Source organism: Telmatherina bonti (assembly GCF_933228915.1).
Source record: "Telmatherina bonti genome assembly, chromosome: 19".
Classification (NCBI taxonomy): domain Eukaryota; kingdom Metazoa; phylum Chordata; class Actinopteri; order Atheriniformes; family Telmatherinidae; genus Telmatherina; species Telmatherina bonti.
Window position 1 is genome coordinate 4443101 of NC_136617.1, and position 23603 is coordinate 4466703.

Sequence of the window (23603 nt, forward strand, 5' to 3'; positions counted from 1 at the left end):
GGGTGGAGTTCTGGTTCTGATCTGGACTTGGTGTCGGGTGGAGTTCTGGTTCTGATCTGGACCTGGTGTCGGGTGGAGTTCTGGTTCTGATCTGGACTTGGTGTCGGGTGGAGTTTTGGTTCTGATCTGGACTTGGTGTCGGGTGGTGTCGTGGTTCTGATCTGGACTTGGTGTTGGGTGGAGTTCTGGTTCTGATCTGGACTTGGTATCGGGTGGAGTCGTGGTTCTGAGCTGGACTTGGTGTGGGGTGGTGTCATGGTTCTGATCTGGACTTGGTGTCGGGTGGAGTTCTCGTTCTGACCTGGACTTGGTGTTGGGTGGAGTCCTGGTTCTGATCTGGACTTGGTGTCGGGTGGAGTCCTGGTTCTGATCTGGACTTTGTGTCGGGTGGAGTTCTGGTTCTGATCTGGACTTGGTGTCGGGTGGAGTCGTGGTTCTGATCTGGACTTTGTGTCGGGTGGAGTTCTGGTTCTGATCTGGACTTGGTGTCGGGTGGAGTCGTGGTTCTGATCTGGACTTGGTGTCGGGTGGAGTTCTGGTTCTGATCTGGACTTGGTGTTGGGTGGAGTCCTGGTTCTGATCAGGACTTGGTGTCGGGTGGTGTCGTGGTTCTGATCTGGACTTGGTGTCGGGTGGAGTCGCGGTTCTGATAAGGACTTGGTGTCGGGTGGAGTCGTGGTTCTGATCTGGACTTGGTGTCGGGTGGAGTCGTGGTTCGGATCTGGACTTGGTATTGGGTGGAGTTCTGGTTCTGATCTGGACTTGGTGTTGGGTGGAGTCGTGGTTCTGATCAGGACTTGGTGTCGGGTGGAGTCGGGGTTCTGATCTGGACTTGGTGTTGTGTGGTGTTGTGGTTCTGATCAGGACTTGGTGTCGGGTGGAGTCGTGGTTCTGATCTGGACCTGGTGTCGGGTGGAGTTCTGGTTCTGATCTGGACTTGGTGTTGGGTGGAGTCGTGGTTCTGATCTGGATTTGGTGTCGGGTGCAGTTCTGGTTCTGATCTGGACTTGGTGTTGGGTGGAGTTCTGGTTCTGATCTGGACTTGGTATCGGGTGGAGTCGTGGTTCTGATTTGGACTTGGTGTCGGGTGGAGTTCTGGTTCTGAGCTGGACTTGGTGTCGGGTGGAGTCGTGGTTCTGATCTGGACTTGGTGTCGGCTGGAGTTCTGGTTCTGATCTGGACTTGGTGTCGGGTGGAGTCGTGGTTCTGATCTGGACTTGGTGTCGGGTGGAGTTCTGGTTCTGACCTGGACTTGGTGTTGGGTGGAGTCCTGGTTCTGATCTGGACTTGGTGTCGGGTGGTGTCGTGGTTCTGATCTGGACTTGGTGTCGGGTGGAGTTCTGGTTCTGATCTGGACTTCGTGTTGGGTGGAGTCGTGGTTCTGATCTGGACTTGGTGTCGGGTGGAGTTCTGGTTCTGATCTGGACTTGGTGTCGGGTGGAGTCGTGGTTCTTATCTGGACTTGGTGTCGGGTGGAGTTCTGGTTCTGATCTGGACTTGGTGTTGTGTGGTGTTGTGGTTCTGATCAGGACTTGGTATCGGGTGGAGTCGTGGTTCAGAGCTGGACTTGGTGTGGGGTGGTGTCATGGTTCTGATCTGGACTTGGTGTCGGGTGGAGTTCTCGTTCTGACCTGGACTTGGTGTTGGGTGGAGTTCTGGTTCTGATCTGGACTTGGTGTCGGGTGGAGTCGTGGTTCTGATCTGGACTTTGTGTCGGGTGGAGTTCTGGTTCTGATCTGGACTTGGTGTCGGGTGGAGTCGTGGTTCTGATCTGGACTTGGTGTCGGGTGGAGTTCTGGTTCTGATCTGGACTTGGTGTTGGGTGGAGTCCTGGTTCTGATCAGGACTTGGTGTCGGGTGGTGTCGTGGTTCTGATCTGGACTTGGTGTCGGGTGGAGTTCTGGTTCTGATCTGACTTCGTGTTGGGTGGAGTCGTGGTTCTGATCTGGACTTGGTGTCGGGTGGAGTTCTGGTTCTGATCTGGACTTGGTGTCGGGTGGAGTCGTGGTTCTGATCTGGACTTGGCGTCGGGTGGAGTTCTGGTTCTGATCTGGACTTGGTGTCGGGTGTAGTCCTGGTTCTGATCTGGACTTGGTGTCGGGTGGTGTCGTGGTTCTGATCTGGACTTGGTGTCGGGTGGAGTTCTGGTTCTGATCTGGACTTGGTGTCGGGTGGAGTCGTGGTTCTGATCTGGACCTGGTGTCGGGTGGAGTTCTGGTTCTGATCTGGACTTGGTGTCGGGTGGAGTTCTGGTTCTGATCTGGACTTGGTGTCGGGTGGAGTTCTGGTTCTGATCTGGACTTGGTGTCGGGTGGAGTCGTTGTTCTGATCTGGACTTGGTGTCGGGTGGAGTTCTGGTTCTGATCTGGACTTGGTGTTGGGTGGAGTTCTGGTTCTGATCTGGACTTGGTGTCGGGTGGAGTTCTGGTTCTGATCTGGACCTGGTGTCGGGTGGAGTTCTGGTTCTGATCTGGACTTGGTGTCGGGTGGAGTTTTGGTTCTGATCTGGACTTGGTGTCGGGTGGTGTCGTGGTTCTGATCTGGACTTGGTGTTGGGTGGAGTTCTGGTTCTGATCTGGACTTGGTATCGGGTGGAGTCGTGGTTCTGAGCTGGACTTGGTGTGGGGTGGTGTCATGGTTCTGATCTGGACTTGGTGTCGGGTGGAGTTCTCGTTCTGACCTGGACTTGGTGTTGGGTGGAGTCCTGGTTCTGATCTGGACTTGGTGTCGGGTGGAGTCCTGGTTCTGATCTGGACTTTGTGTCGGGTGGAGTTCTGGTTCTGATCTGGACTTGGTGTCGGGTGGAGTCGTGGTTCTGATCTGGACTTTGTGTCGGGTGGAGTTCTGGTTCTGATCTGGACTTGGTGTCGGGTGGAGTCGTGGTTCTGATCTGGACTTGGTGTCGGGTGGAGTTCTGGTTCTGATCTGGACTTGGTGTTGGGTGGAGTCCTGGTTCTGATCAGGACTTGGTGTCGGGTGGTGTCGTGGTTCTGATCTGGACTTGGTGTCGGGTGGAGTTCTGGTTCTGATCTGGACTTGGTGTCGGGTGGAGTTCTGGTTCTGATCTGGACTTGGTGTCGGGTGGAGTCGTTGTTCTGATCTGGACTTGGTGTCGGGTGGAGTTCTGGTTCTGATCTGGACTTGGTGTTGGGTGGAGTTCTGGTTCTGATCTGGACTTGGTGTCGGGTGGAGTTCTGGTTCTGATCTGGACCTGGTGTCGGGTGGAGTTCTGGTTCTGATCTGGACTTGGTGTCGGGTGGAGTTTTGGTTCTGATCTGGACTTGGTGTCGGGTGGTGTCGTGGTTCTGATCTGGACTTGGTGTTGGGTGGAGTTCTGGTTCTGATCTGGACTTGGTATCGGGTGGAGTCGTGGTTCTGAGCTGGACTTGGTGTGGGGTGGTGTCATGGTTCTGATCTGGACTTGGTGTCGGGTGGAGTTCTCGTTCTGACCTGGACTTGGTGTTGGGTGGAGTCCTGGTTCTGATCTGGACTTGGTGTCGGGTGGAGTCCTGGTTCTGATCTGGACTTTGTGTCGGGTGGAGTTCTGGTTCTGATCTGGACTTGGTGTCGGGTGGAGTCGTGGTTCTGATCTGGACTTTGTGTCGGGTGGAGTTCTGGTTCTGATCTGGACTTGGTGTCGGGTGGAGTCGTGGTTCTGATCTGGACTTGGTGTCGGGTGGAGTTCTGGTTCTGATCTGGACTTGGTGTTGGGTGGAGTCCTGGTTCTGATCAGGACTTGGTGTCGGGTGGTGTCGTGGTTCTGATCTGGACTTGGTGTCGGGTGGAGTCGCGGTTCTGATAAGGACTTGGTGTCGGGTGGAGTCGTGGTTCTGATCTGGACTTGGTGTCGGGTGGAGTCGTGGTTCGGATCTGGACTTGGTATTGGGTGGAGTTCTGGTTCTGATCTGGACTTGGTGTTGGGTGGAGTCGTGGTTCTGATCAGGACTTGGTGTCGGGTGGAGTCGGGGTTCTGATCTGGACTTGGTGTTGTGTGGTGTTGTGGTTCTGATCAGGACTTGGTGTCGGGTGGAGTCGTGGTTCTGATCTGGACCTGGTGTCGGGTGGAGTTCTGGTTCTGATCTGGACTTGGTGTTGGGTGGAGTCGTGGTTCTGATCTGGATTTGGTGTCGGGTGCAGTTCTGGTTCTGATCTGGACTTGGTGTTGGGTGGAGTTCTGGTTCTGATCTGGACTTGGTATCGGGTGGAGTCGTGGTTCTGATTTGGACTTGGTGTCGGGTGGAGTTCTGGTTCTGAGCTGGACTTGGTGTCGGGTGGAGTCGTGGTTCTGATCTGGACTTGGTGTCGGGTGGAGTTCTGGTTCTGATCTGGACTTGGTGTCGGGTGGAGTCGTGGTTCTGATCTGGACTTGGTGTCGGGTGGAGTTCTGGTTCTGACCTGGACTTGGTGTTGGGTGGAGTCCTGGTTCTGATCTGGACTTGGTGTCGGGTGGTGTCGTGGTTCTGATCTGGACTTGGTGTCGGGTGGAGTTCTGGTTCTGATCTGGACTTCGTGTTGGGTGGAGTCGTGGTTCTGATCTGGACTTGGTGTCGGGTGGAGTTCTGGTTCTGATCTGGACTTGGTGTCGGGTGGAGTCGTGGTTCTTATCTGGACTTGGTGTCGGGTGGAGTTCTGGTTCTGATCTGGACTTGGTGTTGGGTGGAGTCCTGGTTCTGATCTGGACTTGGTGTCGGGTGGTGTCGTGGTTCTGATCTGGACTTGGTGTCGGGTGGAGTTCTGGTTCTGATCTGGACTTGGTGTCGGGTGGAGTTCTGGTTCTGATCTGGACTTGGTGTCGGGTGGAGTCCTGGTTCTGATCTGGACCTGGTGTCGGCTGGAGTTCTGGTTCTGATCTGGACTTGGTGTCGGGTGGAGTCCTGGTTCTGATCTGGACTTGGTGTCGGGTGGAGTCCTGGTTCTGATCAGGACTTGGTGTCGGGTGGAGTCGTGGTTCTGATCAGGACTTGGTGTCGGGTGGAGTCGGGGTTCTGATCTGGACTTGGTGTTGTGTGGTGTTGTGGTTCTGATCAGGACTTGGTGTCGGGTGGAGTTCTGGTTCGGATCTGGACTTGGTGTCGGGTGGAGTTCTGGTTCGGATCTGGACTTGGTATTGGGTGGAGTTCTGGTTCTGATCTGGACTTGGTGTTGGGTGGAGTTCTGGTTCTGATCTGGACTTGGTGTCGGGTGGAGTTCTGGTTCTGATCTGGACCTGGTGTCGGGTGGAGTTCTGGTTCTGATCTGGACTTGGTGTCGGGCGGAGTTTTGGTTCTGATCTGGACTTGGTGTCGGGTGGTGTCGTGGTTCTGATCTGGACTTGGTGTTGGGTGGAGTTCTGGTTCTGATCTGGACTTGGTATCGGGTGGAGTCGTGGTTCAGAGCTGGACTTGGTGTGGGGTGGTGTCATGGTTCTGATCTGGACTTGGTGTCGGGTGGAGTTCTCGTTCTGACCTGGACTTGGTGTTGGCTGGAGTTCTGGTTCTGATCTGGACTTGGTGTCGGGTGGAGTCGTGGTTCTGATCTGGACTTTGTGTCGGGTGGAGTTCTGGTTCTGATCTGGACTTGGTGTCGGGTGGAGTCGTGGTTCTGATCTGGACTTTGTGTCGGGTGGAGTTCTGGTTCTGATCTGGACTTGGTGTTGGGTGGAGTCCTGGTTCTGATCAGGACTTGGTGTCGGGTGGTGTCGTGGTTCTGATCTGGACTTGGTGTCGGGTGGAGTTCTGGTTCTGATCTGACTTCGTGTTGGGTGGAGTCGTGGTTCTGACCTGGACTTGGTGTTGGGTGGAGTTCTGGTTCTGATCTGGACTTGGTGTTGGGTGGAGTCCTGGTTCTGATCAGGACTTGGTGTCGGGTGGTGTCGTGGTTCTGATCTGGACTTGGTGTCGGGTGGAGTCGCGGTTCTGATAAGGACTTGGTGTCGGGTGGAGTCGTGGTTCTGATCTGGACTTGGTGTCGGGTGGAGTCGTGGTTCGGATCTGGACTTGGTATTGGGTGGAGTTCTGGTTCTGATCTGGACTTGGTGTTGGGTGGAGTCGTGGTTCTGATCAGGACTTGGTGTCGGGTGGAGTCGGGGTTCTGATCTGGACTTGGTGTTGTGTGGTGTTGTGGTTCTGATCAGGACTTGGTGTCGGGTGGAGTCGTGGTTCTGATCTGGACCTGGTGTCGGGTGGAGTTCTGGTTCTGATCTGGACTTGGTGTTGGGTGGAGTCGTGGTTCTGATCTGGATTTGGTGTCGGGTGCAGTTCTGGTTCTGATCTGGACTTGGTGTTGGGTGGAGTTCTGGTTCTGATCTGGACTTGGTATCGGGTGGAGTCGTGGTTCTGATTTGGACTTGGTGTCGGGTGGAGTTCTGGTTCTGAGCTGGACTTGGTGTCGGGTGGAGTCGTGGTTCTGATCTGGACTTGGTGTCGGGTGGAGTTCTGGTTCTGATCTGGACTTGGTGTCGGGTGGAGTCGTGGTTCTGATCTGGACTTGGTGTCGGGTGGAGTTCTGGTTCTGACCTGGACTTGGTGTTGGGTGGAGTCCTGGTTCTGATCTGGACTTGGTGTCGGGTGGTGTCGTGGTTCTGATCTGGACTTGGTGTCGGGTGGAGTTCTGGTTCTGATCTGGACTTCGTGTTGGGTGGAGTCGTGGTTCTGATCTGGACTTGGTGTCGGGTGGAGTTCTGGTTCTGATCTGGACTTGGTGTCGGGTGGAGTCGTGGTTCTTATCTGGACTTGGTGTCGGGTGGAGTTCTGGTTCTGATCTGGACTTGGTGTTGGGTGGAGTCCTGGTTCTGATCTGGACTTGGTGTCGGGTGGTGTCGTGGTTCTGATCTGGACTTGGTGTCGGGTGGAGTTCTGGTTCTGATCTGGACTTGGTGTCGGGTGGAGTTCTGGTTCTGATCTGGACTTGGTGTCGGGTGGAGTCCTGGTTCTGATCTGGACCTGGTGTCGGCTGGAGTTCTGGTTCTGATCTGGACTTGGTGTCGGGTGGAGTCCTGGTTCTGATCTGGACTTGGTGTCGGGTGGAGTCCTGGTTCTGATCAGGACTTGGTGTCGGGTGGAGTCGTGGTTCTGATCAGGACTTGGTGTCGGGTGGAGTCGGGGTTCTGATCTGGACTTGGTGTTGTGTGGTGTTGTGGTTCTGATCAGGACTTGGTGTCGGGTGGAGTTCTGGTTCGGATCTGGACTTGGTGTCGGGTGGAGTTCTGGTTCGGATCTGGACTTGGTATTGGGTGGAGTTCTGGTTCTGATCTGGACTTGGTGTTGGGTGGAGTTCTGGTTCTGATCTGGACTTGGTGTCGGGTGGAGTTCTGGTTCTGATCTGGACCTGGTGTCGGGTGGAGTTCTGGTTCTGATCTGGACTTGGTGTCGGGCGGAGTTTTGGTTCTGATCTGGACTTGGTGTCGGGTGGTGTCGTGGTTCTGATCTGGACTTGGTGTTGGGTGGAGTTCTGGTTCTGATCTGGACTTGGTATCGGGTGGAGTCGTGGTTCAGAGCTGGACTTGGTGTGGGGTGGTGTCATGGTTCTGATCTGGACTTGGTGTCGGGTGGAGTTCTCGTTCTGACCTGGACTTGGTGTTGGCTGGAGTTCTGGTTCTGATCTGGACTTGGTGTCGGGTGGAGTCGTGGTTCTGATCTGGACTTTGTGTCGGGTGGAGTTCTGGTTCTGATCTGGACTTGGTGTCGGGTGGAGTCGTGGTTCTGATCTGGACTTGGTGTCGGGTGGAGTTCTGGTTCTGATCTGGACTTGGTGTTGGGTGGAGTCCTGGTTCTGATCAGGACTTGGTGTCGGGTGGTGTCGTGGTTCTGATCTGGACTTGGTGTCGGGTGGAGTTCTGGTTCTGATCTGACTTCGTGTTGGGTGGAGTCGTGGTTCTGATCTGGACTTGGTGTCGGGTGGAGTTCTGGTTCTGATCTGGACTTGGTGTCGGGTGGAGTCGTGGTTCTGATCTGGACTTGGCGTCGGGTGGAGTTCTGGTTCTGATCTGGACTTGGTGTCGGGTGGAGTTCTGGTTCTGATCTGGACTTGGTGTCGGGTGGAGTTCTGGTTCTGATCTGGACTTGGTGTCGGGTGGAGTCCTGGTTCTGATCTGGACTTGGTGTCGGGTGGTGTCGTGGTTCTGATCTGGACTTGGTGTCGGGTGGAGTTCTGGTTCTGATCTGGACTTGGTGTCGGGTGGAGTTCTGGTTCTGATCTGGACTTGGTGTCGGGTGGAGTCGTTGTTCTGATCTGGACTTGGTGTCGGGTGGAGTTCTGGTTCTGATCTGGACTTGGTGTTGGGTGGAGTTCTGGTTCTGATCTGGACTTGGTGTCGGGTGGAGTTCTGGTTCTGATCTGGACCTGGTGTCGGGTGGAGTTCTGGTTCTGATCTGGACTTGGTGTCGGGTGGAGTTTTGGTTCTGATCTGGACTTGGTGTCGGGTGGTGTCGTGGTTCTGATCTGGACTTGGTGTTGGGTGGAGTTCTGGTTCTGATCTGGACTTGGTATCGGGTGGAGTCGTGGTTCTGAGCTGGACTTGGTGTGGGGTGGTGTCATGGTTCTGATCTGGACTTGGTGTCGGGTGGAGTTCTCGTTCTGACCTGGACTTGGTGTTGGGTGGAGTCCTGGTTCTGATCTGGACTTGGTGTCGGGTGGAGTCCTGGTTCTGATCTGGACTTTGTGTCGGGTGGAGTTCTGGTTCTGATCTGGACTTGGTGTCGGGTGGAGTCGTGGTTCTGATCTGGACTTTGTGTCGGGTGGAGTTCTGGTTCTGATCTGGACTTGGTGTCGGGTGGAGTCGTGGTTCTGATCTGGACTTGGTGTCGGGTGGAGTTCTGGTTCTGATCTGGACTTGGTGTTGGGTGGAGTCCTGGTTCTGATCAGGACTTGGTGTCGGGTGGTGTCGTGGTTCTGATCTGGACTTGGTGTCGGGTGGAGTCGCGGTTCTGATAAGGACTTGGTGTCGGGTGGAGTCGTGGTTCTGATCTGGACTTGGTGTCGGGTGGAGTCGTGGTTCGGATCTGGACTTGGTATTGGGTGGAGTTCTGGTTCTGATCTGGACTTGGTGTTGGGTGGAGTCGTGGTTCTGATCAGGACTTGGTGTCGGGTGGAGTCGGGGTTCTGATCTGGACTTGGTGTTGTGTGGTGTTGTGGTTCTGATCAGGACTTGGTGTCGGGTGGAGTCGTGGTTCTGATCTGGACCTGGTGTCGGGTGGAGTTCTGGTTCTGATCTGGACTTGGTGTTGGGTGGAGTCGTGGTTCTGATCTGGATTTGGTGTCGGGTGCAGTTCTGGTTCTGATCTGGACTTGGTGTTGGGTGGAGTTCTGGTTCTGATCTGGACTTGGTATCGGGTGGAGTCGTGGTTCTGATTTGGACTTGGTGTCGGGTGGAGTTCTGGTTCTGAGCTGGACTTGGTGTCGGGTGGAGTCGTGGTTCTGATCTGGACTTGGTGTCGGGTGGAGTTCTGGTTCTGATCTGGACTTGGTGTCGGGTGGAGTCGTGGTTCTGATCTGGACTTGGTGTCGGGTGGAGTTCTGGTTCTGACCTGGACTTGGTGTTGGGTGGAGTCCTGGTTCTGATCTGGACTTGGTGTCGGGTGGTGTCGTGGTTCTGATCTGGACTTGGTGTCGGGTGGAGTTCTGGTTCTGATCTGGACTTCGTGTTGGGTGGAGTCGTGGTTCTGATCTGGACTTGGTGTCGGGTGGAGTTCTGGTTCTGATCTGGACTTGGTGTCGGGTGGAGTCGTGGTTCTTATCTGGACTTGGTGTCGGGTGGAGTTCTGGTTCTGATCTGGACTTGGTGTTGGGTGGAGTCCTGGTTCTGATCTGGACTTGGTGTCGGGTGGTGTCGTGGTTCTGATCTGGACTTGGTGTCGGGTGGAGTTCTGGTTCTGATCTGGACTTGGTGTCGGGTGGAGTTCTGGTTCTGATCTGGACTTGGTGTCGGGTGGAGTCCTGGTTCTGATCTGGACCTGGTGTCGGCTGGAGTTCTGGTTCTGATCTGGACTTGGTGTCGGGTGGAGTCCTGGTTCTGATCTGGACTTGGTGTCGGGTGGAGTCCTGGTTCTGATCAGGACTTGGTGTCGGGTGGAGTCGTGGTTCTGATCAGGACTTGGTGTCGGGTGGAGTCGGGGTTCTGATCTGGACTTGGTGTTGTGTGGTGTTGTGGTTCTGATCAGGACTTGGTGTCGGGTGGAGTTCTGGTTCGGATCTGGACTTGGTGTCGGGTGGAGTTCTGGTTCGGATCTGGACTTGGTATTGGGTGGAGTTCTGGTTCTGATCTGGACTTGGTGTTGGGTGGAGTTCTGGTTCTGATCTGGACTTGGTGTCGGGTGGAGTTCTGGTTCTGATCTGGACCTGGTGTCGGGTGGAGTTCTGGTTCTGATCTGGACTTGGTGTCGGGCGGAGTTTTGGTTCTGATCTGGACTTGGTGTCGGGTGGTGTCGTGGTTCTGATCTGGACTTGGTGTTGGGTGGAGTTCTGGTTCTGATCTGGACTTGGTATCGGGTGGAGTCGTGGTTCAGAGCTGGACGTGGTGTGGGGTGGTGTCATGGTTCTGATCTGGACTTGGTGTCGGGTGGAGTTCTCGTTCTGACCTGGACTTGGTGTTGGCTGGAGTTCTGGTTCTGATCTGGACTTGGTGTCGGGTGGAGTCGTGGTTCTGATCTGGACTTTGTGTCGGGTGGAGTTCTGGTTCTGATCTGGACTTGGTGTCGGGTGGAGTCGTGGTTCTGATCTGGACTTGGTGTCGGGTGGAGTTCTGGTTCTGATCTGGACTTGGTGTTGGGTGGAGTCCTGGTTCTGATCAGGACTTGGTGTCGGGTGGTGTCGTGGTTCTGATCTGGACTTGGTGTCGGGTGGAGTTCTGGTTCTGATCTGACTTCGTGTTGGGTGGAGTCGTGGTTCTGATCTGGACTTGGTGTCGGGTGGAGTTCTGGTTCTGATCTGGACTTGGTGTCGGGTGGAGTCGTGGTTCTGATCTGGACTTGGCGTCGGGTGGAGTTCTGGTTCTGATCTGGACTTGGTGTCGGGTGGAGTTCTGGTTCTGATCTGGACTTGGTGTCGGGTGGAGTTCTGGTTCTGATCTGGACTTGGTGTCGGGTGGTGTCGTGGTTCTGATCTGGACTTGGTGTCGGGTGGAGTTCTGGTTCTGACCTGGACTTGGTGTTGGGTGGAGTCCTGGTTCTGATCTGGACTTGGTGTCGGGTGGTGTCGTGGTTCTGATCTGGACTTGGTGTCGGGTGGAGTTCTGGTTCTGATCTGGACTTCGTGTTGGGTGGAGTCGTGGTTCTGATCTGGACTTGGTGTCGGGTGGAGTTCTGGTTCTGATCTGGACTTGGTGTCGGGTGGAGTCCTGGTTCTGATCTGGACTTGGTGTCGGGTGGAGTCCTGGTTCTGATCAGGACTTGGTGTCGGGTGGAGTCGTGGTTCTGATCAGGACTTGGTGTCGGGTGGAGTCGGGGTTCTGATCTGGACTTGGTGTTGTGTGGTGTTGTGGTTCTGATCAGGACTTGGTGTCGGGTGGAGTTCTGGTTCGGATCTGGACTTGGTGTCGGGCGGAGTTTTGGTTCTGATCTGGACTTGGTGTCGGGTGGTGTCGTGGTTCTGATCTGGACTTGGTGTTGGGTGGAGTTCTGGTTCTGATCTGGACTTGGTATCGGGTGGAGTCGTGGTTCAGAGCTGGACGTGGTGTGGGGTGGTGTCATGGTTCTGATCTGGACTTGGTGTCGGGTGGAGTTCTCGTTCTGACCTGGACTTGGTGTTGGCTGGAGTTCTGGTTCTGATCTGGACTTGGTGTCGGGTGGAGTCGTGGTTCTGATCTGGACTTTGTGTCGGGTGGAGTTCTGGTTCTGATCTGGACTTGGTGTCGGGTGGAGTCGTGGTTCTGATCTGGACTTGGTGTCGGGTGGAGTTCTGGTTCTGATCTGGACTTGGTGTTGGGTGGAGTCCTGGTTCTGATCAGGACTTGGTGTCGGGTGGTGTCGTGGTTCTGATCTGGACTTGGTGTCGGGTGGAGTTCTGGTTCTGATCTGACTTCGTGTTGGGTGGAGTCGTGGTTCTGATCTGGACTTGGTGTCGGGTGGAGTTCTGGTTCTGATCTGGACTTGGTGTCGGGTGGAGTCGTGGTTCTGATCTGGACTTGGCGTCGGGTGGAGTTCTGGTTCTGATCTGGACTTGGTGTCGGGTGGAGTTCTGGTTCTGATCTGGACTTGGTGTCGGGTGGAGTTCTGGTTCTGATCTGGACTTGGTGTCGGGTGGTGTCGTGGTTCTGATCTGGACTTGGTGTCGGGTGGAGTTCTGGTTCTGACCTGGACTTGGTGTTGGGTGGAGTCCTGGTTCTGATCTGGACTTGGTGTCGGGTGGTGTCGTGGTTCTGATCTGGACTTGGTGTCGGGTGGAGTTCTGGTTCTGATCTGGACTTCGTGTTGGGTGGAGTCGTGGTTCTGATCTGGACTTGGTGTCGGGTGGAGTTCTGGTTCTGATCTGGACTTGGTGTCGGGTGGAGTCCTGGTTCTGATCTGGACTTGGTGTCGGGTGGAGTCCTGGTTCTGATCAGGACTTGGTGTCGGGTGGAGTCGTGGTTCTGATCAGGACTTGGTGTCGGGTGGAGTCGGGGTTCTGATCTGGACTTGGTGTTGTGTGGTGTTGTGGTTCTGATCAGGACTTGGTGTCGGGTGGAGTTCTGGTTCGGATCTGGACTTGGTGTCGGGTGGAGTTCTGGTTCGGATCTGGACTTGGTATTGGGTGGAGTTCTGGTTCTGATCTGGACTTGGTGTTGGGTGGAGTTCTGGTTCTGATCTGGACTTGGTGTCGGGTGGAGTTCTGGTTCTGATCTGGACCTGGTGTCGGGTGGAGTTCTGGTTCTGATCTGGACTTGGTGTTGGGCGGAGTTTTGGTTCTGATCTGGACTTGGTGTCGGGTGGTGTCGTGGTTCTGATCTGGACTTGGTGTTGGGTGGAGTTCTGGTTCTGATCTGGACTTGGTATCGGGTGGAGTCGTGGTTCAGAGCTGGACTTGGTGTGGGGTGGTGTCATGGTTCTGATCTGGACTTGGTGTCGGGTGGAGTTCTCGTTCTGACCTGGACTTGGTGTTGGCTGGAGTTCTGGTTCTGATCTGGACTTGGTGTCGGGTGGAGTCGTGGTTCTGATCTGGACTTTGTGTCGGGTGGAGTTCTGGTTCTGATCTGGACTTGGTGTCGGGTGGAGTCGTGGTTCTGATCTGGACTTGGTGTCGGGTGGAGTTCTGGTTCTGATCTGGACTTGGTGTTGGGTGGAGTCCTGGTTCTGATCAGGACTTGGTGTCGGGTGGTGTCGTGGTTCTGATCTGGACTTGGTGTCGGGTGGAGTTCTGGTTCTGATCTGACTTCGTGTTGGGTGGAGTCGTGGTTCTGATCTGGACCTGGTGTCGGGTGGAGTTCTGGTTCTGATCTGGACTTGGTGTCGGGCGGAGTTTTGGTTCTGATCTGGACTTGGTGTCGGGTGGTGTCGTGGTTCTGATCTGGACTTGGTGTTGGGTGGAGTTCTGGTTCTGATCTGGACTTGGTATCGGGTGGAGTCGTGGTTCAGAGCTGGACTTGGTGTGGGGTGGTGTCATGGTTCTGATCTGGACTTGGTGTCGGGTGGAGTTCTCGTTCTGACCTGGACTTGGTGTTGGCTGGAGTTCTGGTTCTGATCTGGACTTGGTGTCGGGTGGAGTCGTGGTTCTGATCTGGACTTTGTGTCGGGTGGAGTTCTGGTTCTGATCTGGACTTGGTGTCGGGTGGAGTCGTGGTTCTGATCTGGACTTGGTGTCGGGTGGAGTTCTGGTTCTGATCTGGACTTGGTGTTGGGTGGAGTCCTGGTTCTGATCAGGACTTGGTGTCGGGTGGTGTCGTGGTTCTGATCTGGACTTGGTGTCGGGTGGAGTTCTGGTTCTGATCTGACTTCGTGTTGGGTGGAGTCGTGGTTCTGATCTGGACTTGGTGTCGGGTGGAGTTCTGGTTCTGATCTGGACTTGGTGTCGGGTGGAGTCGTGGTTCTGATCTGGACTTGGCGTCGGGTGGAGTTCTGGTTCTGATCTGGACTTGGTGTCGGCTGGAGTTCTGGTTCTGATCTGGACTTGGTGTCGGGTGGAGTTTTGGTTCTGATCTGGACTTGGTGTCGGGTGGTGTCGTGGTTCTGATCTGGACTTGGTGTTGGGTGGAGTTCTGGTTCTGATCTGGACTTGGTATCGGGTGGAGTCGTGGTTCTGAGCTGGACTTGGTGTTGGGTGGTGTCATGGTTCTGATCTGGACTTGGTGTCGGGTGGAGTTCTCGTTCTGACCTGGACTTGGTGTTGGGTGGAGTCCTGGTTCTGATCTGGACTTGGTGTCGGGTGGAGTCCTGGTTCTGATCTGGACTTTGTGTCGGGTGGAGTTCTGGTTCTGATCTGGACTTGGTGTCGGGTGGAGTCGTGGTTCTGATCTGGACCTGGTGTCGGGTGGAGTTCTGGTTCTGATCTGGACTTGGTGTTGGGTGGAGTCGTGGTTCTGATCTGGATTTGGTGTCGGGTGCAGTTCTGGTTCTGATCTGGACTTGGTGTTGGGTGGAGTTCTGGTTCTGATCTGGACTTGGTATCGGGTGGAGTCGTGGTTCTGATTTGGACTTGGTGTCGGGTGGAGTTCTGGTTCTGAGCTGGACTTGGTGTCGGGTGGAGTCGTGGTTCTGATCTGGACTTGGTGTCGGGTGGAGTTCTGGTTCTGATCTGGACTTGGTGTCGGGTGGAGTCGTGGTTCTGATCTGGACTTGGTGTCGGGTGGAGTTCTGGTTCTGACCTGGACTTGGTGTTGGGTGGAGTCCTGGTTCTGATCTGGACTTGGTGTCGGGTGGTGTCGTGGTTCTGATCTGGACTTGGTGTCGGGTGGAGTTCTGGTTCTGATCTGGACTTCGTGTTGGGTGGAGTCGTGGTTGTGATCTGGACTTGGTGTCGGGTGGAGTTCTGGTTCTGATCTGGACTTGGTGTCGGGTGGAGTCGTGGTTCTTATCTGGACTTGGTGTCGGGTGGAGTTCTGGTTCTGATCTGGACTTGGTGTTGGGTGGAGTCCTGGTTCTGATCTGGACTTGGTGTCGGGTGGTGTCGTGGTTCTGATCTGGACTTGGTGTCGGGTGGAGTTCTGGTTCTGATCTGGACTTGGTGTCGGGTGGAGTTCTGGTTCTGATCTGGACTTGGTGTCGGGTGGAGTCCTGGTTCTGATCTGGACCTGGTGTCGGCTGGAGTTCTGGTTCTGATCTGGACTTGGTGTCGGGTGGAGTCCTGGTTCTGATCTGGACTTGGTGTCGGGTGGAGTCCTGGTTCTGATCAGGACTTGGTGTCGGGTGGAGTCGTGGTTCTGATCAGGACTTGGTGTCGGGTGGAGTCGGGGTTCTGATCTGGACTTGGTGTTGTGTGGTGTTGTGGTTCTGATCAGGACTTGGTGTCGGGTGGAGTTCCGTTTCGGATCTGGACTTGGTGTCGGGTGGAGTTCTGGTTCGGATCTGGACTTGGTATTGGGTGGAGTTCTGGTTCTGATCTGGACTTGGTGTTGGGTGGAGTTCTGGTTCTGATCTGGACTTGGTGTCGGGTGGAGTTCTGGTTCTGATCTGGACCTGGTGTCGGGTGGAGTTCTGGTTCTGATCTGGACTTGGTGTTGGGCGGAGTTTTGGTTCTGATCTGGACTTGGTGTCGGGTGGTGTCGTGGTTCTGATCTGGACTTGGTGTTGGGTGGAGTTCTGGTTCTGATCTGGACTTGGTATCGGGTGGAGTCGTGGTTCAGAGCTGGACTTGGTGTGGGGTGGTGTCATGGTTCTGATCTGGACTTGGTGTCGGGTGGAGTTCTCGTTCTGACCTGGACTTGGTGTTGGCTGGAGTTCTGGTTCTGATCTGGACTTGGTGTCGGGTGGAGTCGTGGTTCTGATCTGGACTTTGTGTCGGGTGGAGTTCTGGTTCTGATCTGGACTTGGTGTCGGGTGGAGTCGTGGTTCTGATCTGGACTTGGTGTCGGGTGGAGTTCTGGTTCTGATCTGGACTTGGTGTTGGGTGGAGTCCTGGTTCTGATCAGGACTTGGTGTCGGGTGGTGTCGTGGTTCTGATCTGGACTTGGTGTCGGGTGGAGTTCTGGTTCTGATCTGACTTCGTGTTGGGTGGAGTCGTGGTTCTGATCTGGACTTGGTGTCGGGTGGAGTTCTGGTTCTGATCTGGACTTGGTGTCGGGTGGAGTCGTGGTTCTGATCTGGACTTGGCGTCGGGTGGAGTTCTGGTTCTGATCTGGACTTGGTGTCGGGTGGAGTTCTGGTTCTGATCTGGACTTGGTGTTGGGCGGAGTTTTGGTTCTGATCTGGACTTGGTGTCGGGTGGTGTCGTGGTTCTGATCTGGACTTGGTGTTGGGTGGAGTTCTGGTTCTGATCTGGACTTGGTATCGGGTGGAGTCGTGGTTCAGAGCTGGACTTGGTGTGGGGTGGTGTCATGGTTCTGATCTGGACTTGGTGTCGGGTGGAGTTCTCGTTCTGACCTGGACTTGGTGTTGGCTGGAGTTCTGGTTCTGATCTGGACTTGGTGTCGGGTGGAGTCGTGGTTCTGATCTGGACTTTGTGTCGGGTGGAGTTCTGGTTCTGATCTGGACTTGGTGTCGGGTGGAGTCGTGGTTCTGATCTGGACTTGGTGTCGGGTGGAGTTCTGGTTCTGATCTGGACTTGGTGTTGGGTGGAGTCCTGGTTCTGATCAGGACTTGGTGTCGGGTGGTGTCGTGGTTCTGATCTGGACTTGGTGTCGGGTGGAGTTCTGGTTCTGATCTGACTTCGTGTTGGGTGGAGTCGTGGTTCTGATCTGGACTTGGTGTCGGGTGGAGTTCTGGTTCTGATCTGGACTTGGTGTCGGGTGGAGTCGTGGTTCTGATCTGGACTTGGCGTCGGGTGGAGTTCTGGTTCTGATCTGGACTTGGTGTCGGGTGGAGTTCTGGTTCTGATCTGGACTTGGTGTCGGGTGGAGTTTTGGTTCTGATCTGGACTTGGTGTCGGGTGGTGTCGTGGTTCTGATCTGGACTTGGTGTTGGGTGGAGTTCTGGTTCTGATCTGGACTTGGTATCGGGTGGAGTCGTGGTTCTGAGCTGGACTTGGTGTTGGGTGGTGTCATGGTTCTGATCTGGACTTGGTGTCGGGTGGAGTTCTCGTTCTGACCTGGACTTGGTGTTGGGTGGAGTCCTGGTTCTGATCTGGACTTGGTGTCGGGTGGAGTCCTGGTTCTGATCTGGACTTTGTGTCGGGTGGAGTTCTGGTTCTGATCTGGACTTGGTGTCGGGTGGAGTCGTGGTTCTGATCTGGACTTGGTATCGGGTGGAGTCGTGGTTCAGAGCTGGACTTGGTGTGGGGTGGTGTCATGGTTCTGATCTGGACTTGGTGTCGGGTGGAGTTCTCGTTCTGACCTGGACTTGGTGTTGGGTGGAGTTCTGGTTCTGATCTGGACTTGGTGTCGGGTGGAGTCGTGGTTCTGATCTGGACTTTGTGTCGGGTGGAGTTCTGGTTCTGATCTGGACTTGGTGTCGGGTGGAGTCGTGGTTCTGATCTGGACTTGGTGTCGGGTGGAGTTCTGGTTCTGATCTGGACTTGGTGTTGGGTGGAGTCCTGGTTCTGATCAGGACTTGGTGTCGGGTGGTGTCGTGGTTCTGATCTGGACTTGGTGTCGGGTGGAGTTCTGGTTCTGATCTGACTTCGTGTTGGGTGGAGTCGTGGTTCTGATCTGGACTTGGTGTCGGGTGGAGTTCTGGTTCTGATCTGGACTTGGTGTCGGGTGGAGTCGTGGTTCTGATCTGGACTTGGCGTCGGGTGGAGTTCTGGTTCTGATCTGGACTTGGTGTCGGGTGTAGTCCTGGTTCTGATCTGGACTTGGTGTCGGGTGGTGTGGTGGTTCTGATCTGGACTTGGTGTCGGGTGGAGTTCTGGTTCTGATCTGGACTTGGTGTCGGGTGGAGTCGTGGTTCTGATCTGGACCTGGTGTCGGGTGGAGTTCTGGTTCTGATCTGGACTTGGTGTCGGGTGGAGTTCTGGTTCTGATCTGGACTTGGTGTCGGGTGGAGTTCTGGTTCTGATCTGGACTTGGTGTCGGGTGGAGTCGTTGTTCTGATCTGGACTTGGTGTCGGGTGGAGTTCTGGTTCTGATCTGGACTTGGTGTCGGGTGGAGTTCTGGTTCTGATCTGGACTTGGTGTCGGGTGGAGTTCTGGTTCTGATCTGGACCTGGTGTCGGGTGGAGTTCTGGTTCTGATCTGGACTTGGTGTCGGGTGGAGTTTTGGTTCTGATCTGGACTTGGTGTCGGGTGGTGTCGTGGTTCTGATCTGGACTTGGTGTTGGGTGGAGTTCTGGTTCTGATCTGGACTTGGTATCGGGTGGAGTCGTGGTTCTGAGCTGGACTTGGTGTGGGGTGGTGTCATGGTTCTGATCTGGACTTGGTGTCGGGTGGAGTTCTCGTTCTGACCTGGACTTGGTGTTGGGTGGAGTCCTGGTTCTGATCTGGACTTGGTGTCGGGTGGAGTCCTGGTTCTGATCTGGACTTTGTGTCGGGTGGAGTTCTGGTTCTGATCTGGACTTGGTGTCGGGTGGAGTCGTGGTTCTGATGTGGACTTTGTGTCGGGTGGAGTTCTGGTTCTGATCTGGACTTGGTGTTGGGTGGCGTCCTGGTTCTGATCAGGACTTGGTGTCGGGTGGTGTCGTGGTTCTGATCTGGACTTGGTGTCGGGTGGAGTCGCGGTTCTGATAAGGACTTGGTGTCGGGTGGAGTCGTGGTTCTGATCTGGACTTGGTGTCGGGTGGAGTCGTGGTTCGGATCTGGACTTGGTATTGGGTGGAGTTCTGGTTCTGATCTGGACTTGGTGTTGGGTGGAGTCGTGGTTCTGATCAGGACTTGGTGTCGGGTGGAGTCGGGGTTCTGATCTGGACTTGGTGTTGTGTGGTGTTGTGGTTCTGATCAGGACTTGGTGTCGGGTGGAGTCGTGGTTCTGATCTGGACCTGGTGTCGGGTGGAGTTCTGGTTCTGATCTGGACTTGGTGTTGGGTGGAGTCGTGGTTCTGATCTGGATTTGGTGTCGGGTGCAGTTCTGGTTCTGATCTGGACTTGGTGTTGGGTGGAGTTCTGGTTCTGATCTGGACTTGGTATCGGGTGGAGTCGTGGTTCTGATTTGGACTTGGTGTCGGGTGGAGTTCTGGTTCTGAGCTGGACTTGGTGTCGGGTGGAGTCGTGGTTCTGATCTGGACTTGGTGTCGGGTGGAGTTCTGGTTCTGATCTGGACTTGGTGTCGGGTGGAGTCGTGGTTCTGATCTGGACTTGGCGTCGGGTGGAGTTCTGGTTCTGATCTGGACTTGGTGTCGGGTGGAGTTCTGGTTCTGATCTGGACTTGGTGTCGGGTGGAGTTTTGGTTCTGATCTGGACTTGGTGTCGGGTGGTGTCGTGGTTCTGATCTGGACTTGGTGTTGGGTGGAGTTCTGGTTCTGATCTGGACTTGGTATCGGGTGGAGTCGTGGTTCTGAGCTGGACTTGGTGTTGGGTGGTGTCATGGTTCTGATCTGGACTTGGTGTCGGGTGGAGTTCTCGTTCTGACCTGGACTTGGTGTTGGGTGGAGTCCTGGTTCTGATCTGGACTTGGTGTCGGGTGGAGTCCTGGTTCTGATCTGGACTTTGTGTCGGGTGGAGTTCTGGTTCTGATCTGGACTTGGTGTCGGGTGGAGTCGTGGTTCTGATCTGGACTTGGTATCGGGTGGAGTCGTGGTTCAGAGCTGGACTTGGTGTGGGGTGGTGTCATGGTTCTGATCTGGACTTGGTGTCGGGTGGAGTTCTCGTTCTGACCTGGACTTGGTGTTGGGTGGAGTTCTGGTTCTGATCTGGACTTGGTGTCGGGTGGAGTCGTGGTTCTGATCTGGACTTTGTGTCGGGTGGAGTTCTGGTTCTGATCTGGACTTGGTGTCGGGTGGAGTCGTGGTTCTGATCTGGACTTGGTGTCGGGTGGAGTTCTGGTTCTGATCTGGACTTGGTGTTGGGTGGAGTCCTGGTTCTGATCAGGACTTGGTGTCGGGTGGTGTCGTGGTTCTGATCTGGACTTGGTGTCGGGTGGAGTTCTGGTTCTGATCTGACTTCGTGTTGGGTGGAGTCGTGGTTCTGATCTGGACTTGGTGTCGGGTGGAGTTCTGGTTCTGATCTGGACTTGGTGTCGGGTGGAGTCGTGGTTCTGATCTGGACTTGGCGTCGGGTGGAGTTCTGGTTCTGATCTGGACTTGGTGTCGGGTGTAGTCCTGGTTCTGATCTGGACTTGGTGTCGGGTGGTGTCGTGGTTCTGATCTGGACTTGGTATTGGGTGGAGTTCTGGTTCTGATCTGGACTTGGTGTCGGGTGGAGTCGTGGTTCTGATCTGGACCTGGTGTCGGGTGGAGTTCTGGTTCTGATCTGGACTTGGTGTCGGGTGGAGTTCTGGTTCTGATCTGGACTTGGTGTCGGGTGGAGTTCTGGTTCTGATCTGGACTTGGTGTCGGGTGGAGTCGTTGTTCTGATCTGGACTTGGTGTCGGGTGGAGTTCTGGTTCTGATCTGGACTTGGTGTCGGGTGGAGTTCTGGTTCTGATCTGGACTTGGTGTCGGGTGGAGTTCTGGTTCTGATCTGGACCTGGTGTCGGGTGGAGTTCTGGTTCTGATCTGGACTTGGTGTCGGGTGGAGTTTTGGTTCTGATCTGGACTTGGTGTCGGGTGGTGTCGTGGTTCTGATCTGGACTTGGTGTTGGGTGGAGTTCTGGTTCTGATCTGGACTTGGTATCGGGTGGAGTCGTGGTTCTGAGCTGGACTTGGTGTGGGGTGGTGTCATGGTTCTGATCTGGACTTGGTGTCGGGTGGAGTTCTCGTTCTGACCTGGACTTGGTGTTGGGTGGAGTCCTGGTTCTGATCTGGACTTGGTGTCGGGTGGAGTCCTGGTTCTGATCTGGACTTTGTGTCGGGTGGAGTTCTGGTTCTGATCTGGACTTGGTGTCGGGTGGAGTCGTGGTTCTGATGTGGACTTTGTGTCGGGTGGAGTTCTGGTTCTGATCTGGACTTGGTGTTGGGTGGCGTCCTGGTTCTGATCAGGACTTGGTGTCGGGTGGTGTCGTGGTTCTGATCTGGACTTGGTGTCGGGTGGAGTCGCGGTTCTGATAAGGACTTGGTGTCGGGTGGAGTCGTGGTTCTGATCTGGACTTGGTGTCGGGTGGAGTCGTGGTTCGGATCTGGACTTGGTATTGGGTGGAGTTCTGGTTCTGATCTGGACTTGGTGTTGGGTGGAGTCGTGGTTCTGATCAGGACTTGGTGTCGGGTGGAGTCGGGGTTCTGATCTGGACTTGGTGTTGTGTGGTGTTGTGGTTCTGATCAGGACTTGGTGTCGGGTGGAGTCGTGGTTCTGATCTGGACCTGGTGTCGGGTGGAGTTCTGGTTCTGATCTGGACTTGGTGTTGGGTGGAGTCGTGGTTCTGATCTGGATTTGGTGTCGGGTGCAGTTCTGGTTCTGATCTGGACTTGGTGTTGGGTGGAGTTCTGGTTCTGATCTGGACTTGGTATCGGGTGGAGTCGTGGTTCTGATTTGGACTTGGTGTCGGGTGGAGTTCTGGTTCTGAGCTGGACTTGGTGTCGGGTGGAGTCGTGGTTCTGATCTGGACTTGGTGTCGGGTGGAGTTCTGGTTCTGATCTGGACTTGGTGTCGGGTGGAGTCGTGGTTCTGATCTGGACTTGGTGTCGGGTGGAGTTCTGGTTCTGACCTGGACTTGGTGTTGGGTGGAGTCCTGGTTCTGATCTGGACTTGGTGTCGGGTGGTGTCGTGGTTCTGATCTGGACTTGGTGTCGGGTGGAGTTCTGGTTCTGATCTGGACTTCGTGTTGGGTGGAGTCGTGGTTCTGATCTGGACTTGGTGTCGGGTGGAGTTCTGGTTCTGATCTGGACTTGGTGTCGGGTGGAGTCGTGGTTCTTATCTGGACTTGGTGTCGGGTGGAGTTCTGGTTCTGATCTGGACTTGGTGTTGGGTGGAGTCCTGGTTCTGATCTGGACTTGGTGTCGGGTGGTGTCGTGGTTCTGATCTGGACTTGGTGTCGGGTGGAGTTCTGGTTCTGATCTGGACTTGGTGTCGGGTGGAGTTCTGGTTCTGATCTGGACTTGGTGTCGGGTGGAGTCGTGGTTCTGATCTGGACCTGGTGTCGGCTGGAGTTCTGGTTCTGATCTGGACTTGGTGTTGGGTGGAGTCGTGGTTCTGATCAGGACTTGGTGTCGGGTGGAGTCGGGGTTCTGATCTGGACTTGGTGTTGTGTGGTGTTGTGGTTCTGATCAGGACTTGGTGTCGGGTGGAGTCGTGGTTCTGATCTGGACCTGGTGTCGGGTGGAGTTCTGGTTCTGATCTGGACTTGGTGTTGGGTGGAGTCGTGGTTCTGATCTGGATTTGGTGTCGGGTGCAGTTCTGGTTCTGATCTGGACTTGGTGTTGGGTGGAGTTCTGGTTCTGATCTGGACTTGGTATCGGGTGGAGTCGTGGTTCTGATTTGGACTTGGTGTCGGGTGGAGTTCTGGTTCTGAGCTGGACTTGGTGTCGGGTGGAGTCGTGGTTCTGATCTGGACTTGGTGTCGGGTGGAGTTCTGGTTCTGATCTGGACTTGGTGTCGGGTGGAGTCGTGGTTCTGATCTGGACTTGGCGTCGGGTGGAGTTCTGGTTCTGATCTGGACTTGGTGTCGGGTGGAGTTCTGGTTCTGATCTGGACTTGGTGTCGGGTGGAGTTTTGGTTCTGATCTGGACTTGGTGTCGGGTGGTGTCGTGGTTCTGATCTGGACTTGGTGTTGGGTGGAGTTCTGGTTCTGATCTGGACTTGGTATCGGGTGGAGTCGTGGTTCTGAGCTGGACTTGGTGTTGGGTGGTGTCATGGTTCTGATCTGGACTTGGTGTCGGGTGGAGTTCTCGTTCTGACCTGGACTTGGTGTTGGGTGGAGTCCTGGTTCTGATCTGGACTTGGTGTCGGGTGGAGTCCTGGTTCTGATCTGGACTTTGTGTCGGGTGGAGTTCTGGTTCTGATCTGGACTTGGTGTCGGGTGGAGTCGTGGTTCTGATCTGGACTTGGTATCGGGTGGAGTCGTGGTTCAGAGCTGGACTTGGTGTGGGGTGGTGTCATGGTTCTGATCTGGACTTGGTGTCGGGTGGAGTTCTCGTTCTGACCTGGACTTGGTGTTGGGTGGAGTTCTGGTTCTGATCTGGACTTGGTGTCGGGTGGAGTCGTGGTTCTGATCTGGACTTTGTGTCGGGTGGAGTTCTGGTTCTGATCTGGACTTGGTGTCGGGTGGAGTCGTGGTTCTGATCTGGACTTGGTGTCGGGTGGAGTTCTGGTTCTGATCTGGACTTGGTGTTGGGTGGAGTCCTGGTTCTGATCAGGACTTGGTGTCGGGTGGTGTCGTGGTTCTGATCTGGACTTGGTGTCGGGTGGAGTTCTGGTTCTGATCTGACTTCGTGTTGGGTGGAGTCGTGGTTCTGATCTGGACTTGGTGTCGGGTGGAGTTCTGGTTCTGATCTGGACTTGGTGTCGGGTGGAGTCGTGGTTCTGATCTGGACTTGGCGTCGGGTGGAGTTCTGGTTCTGATCTGGACTTGGTGTCGGGTGTAGTCCTGGTTCTGATCTGG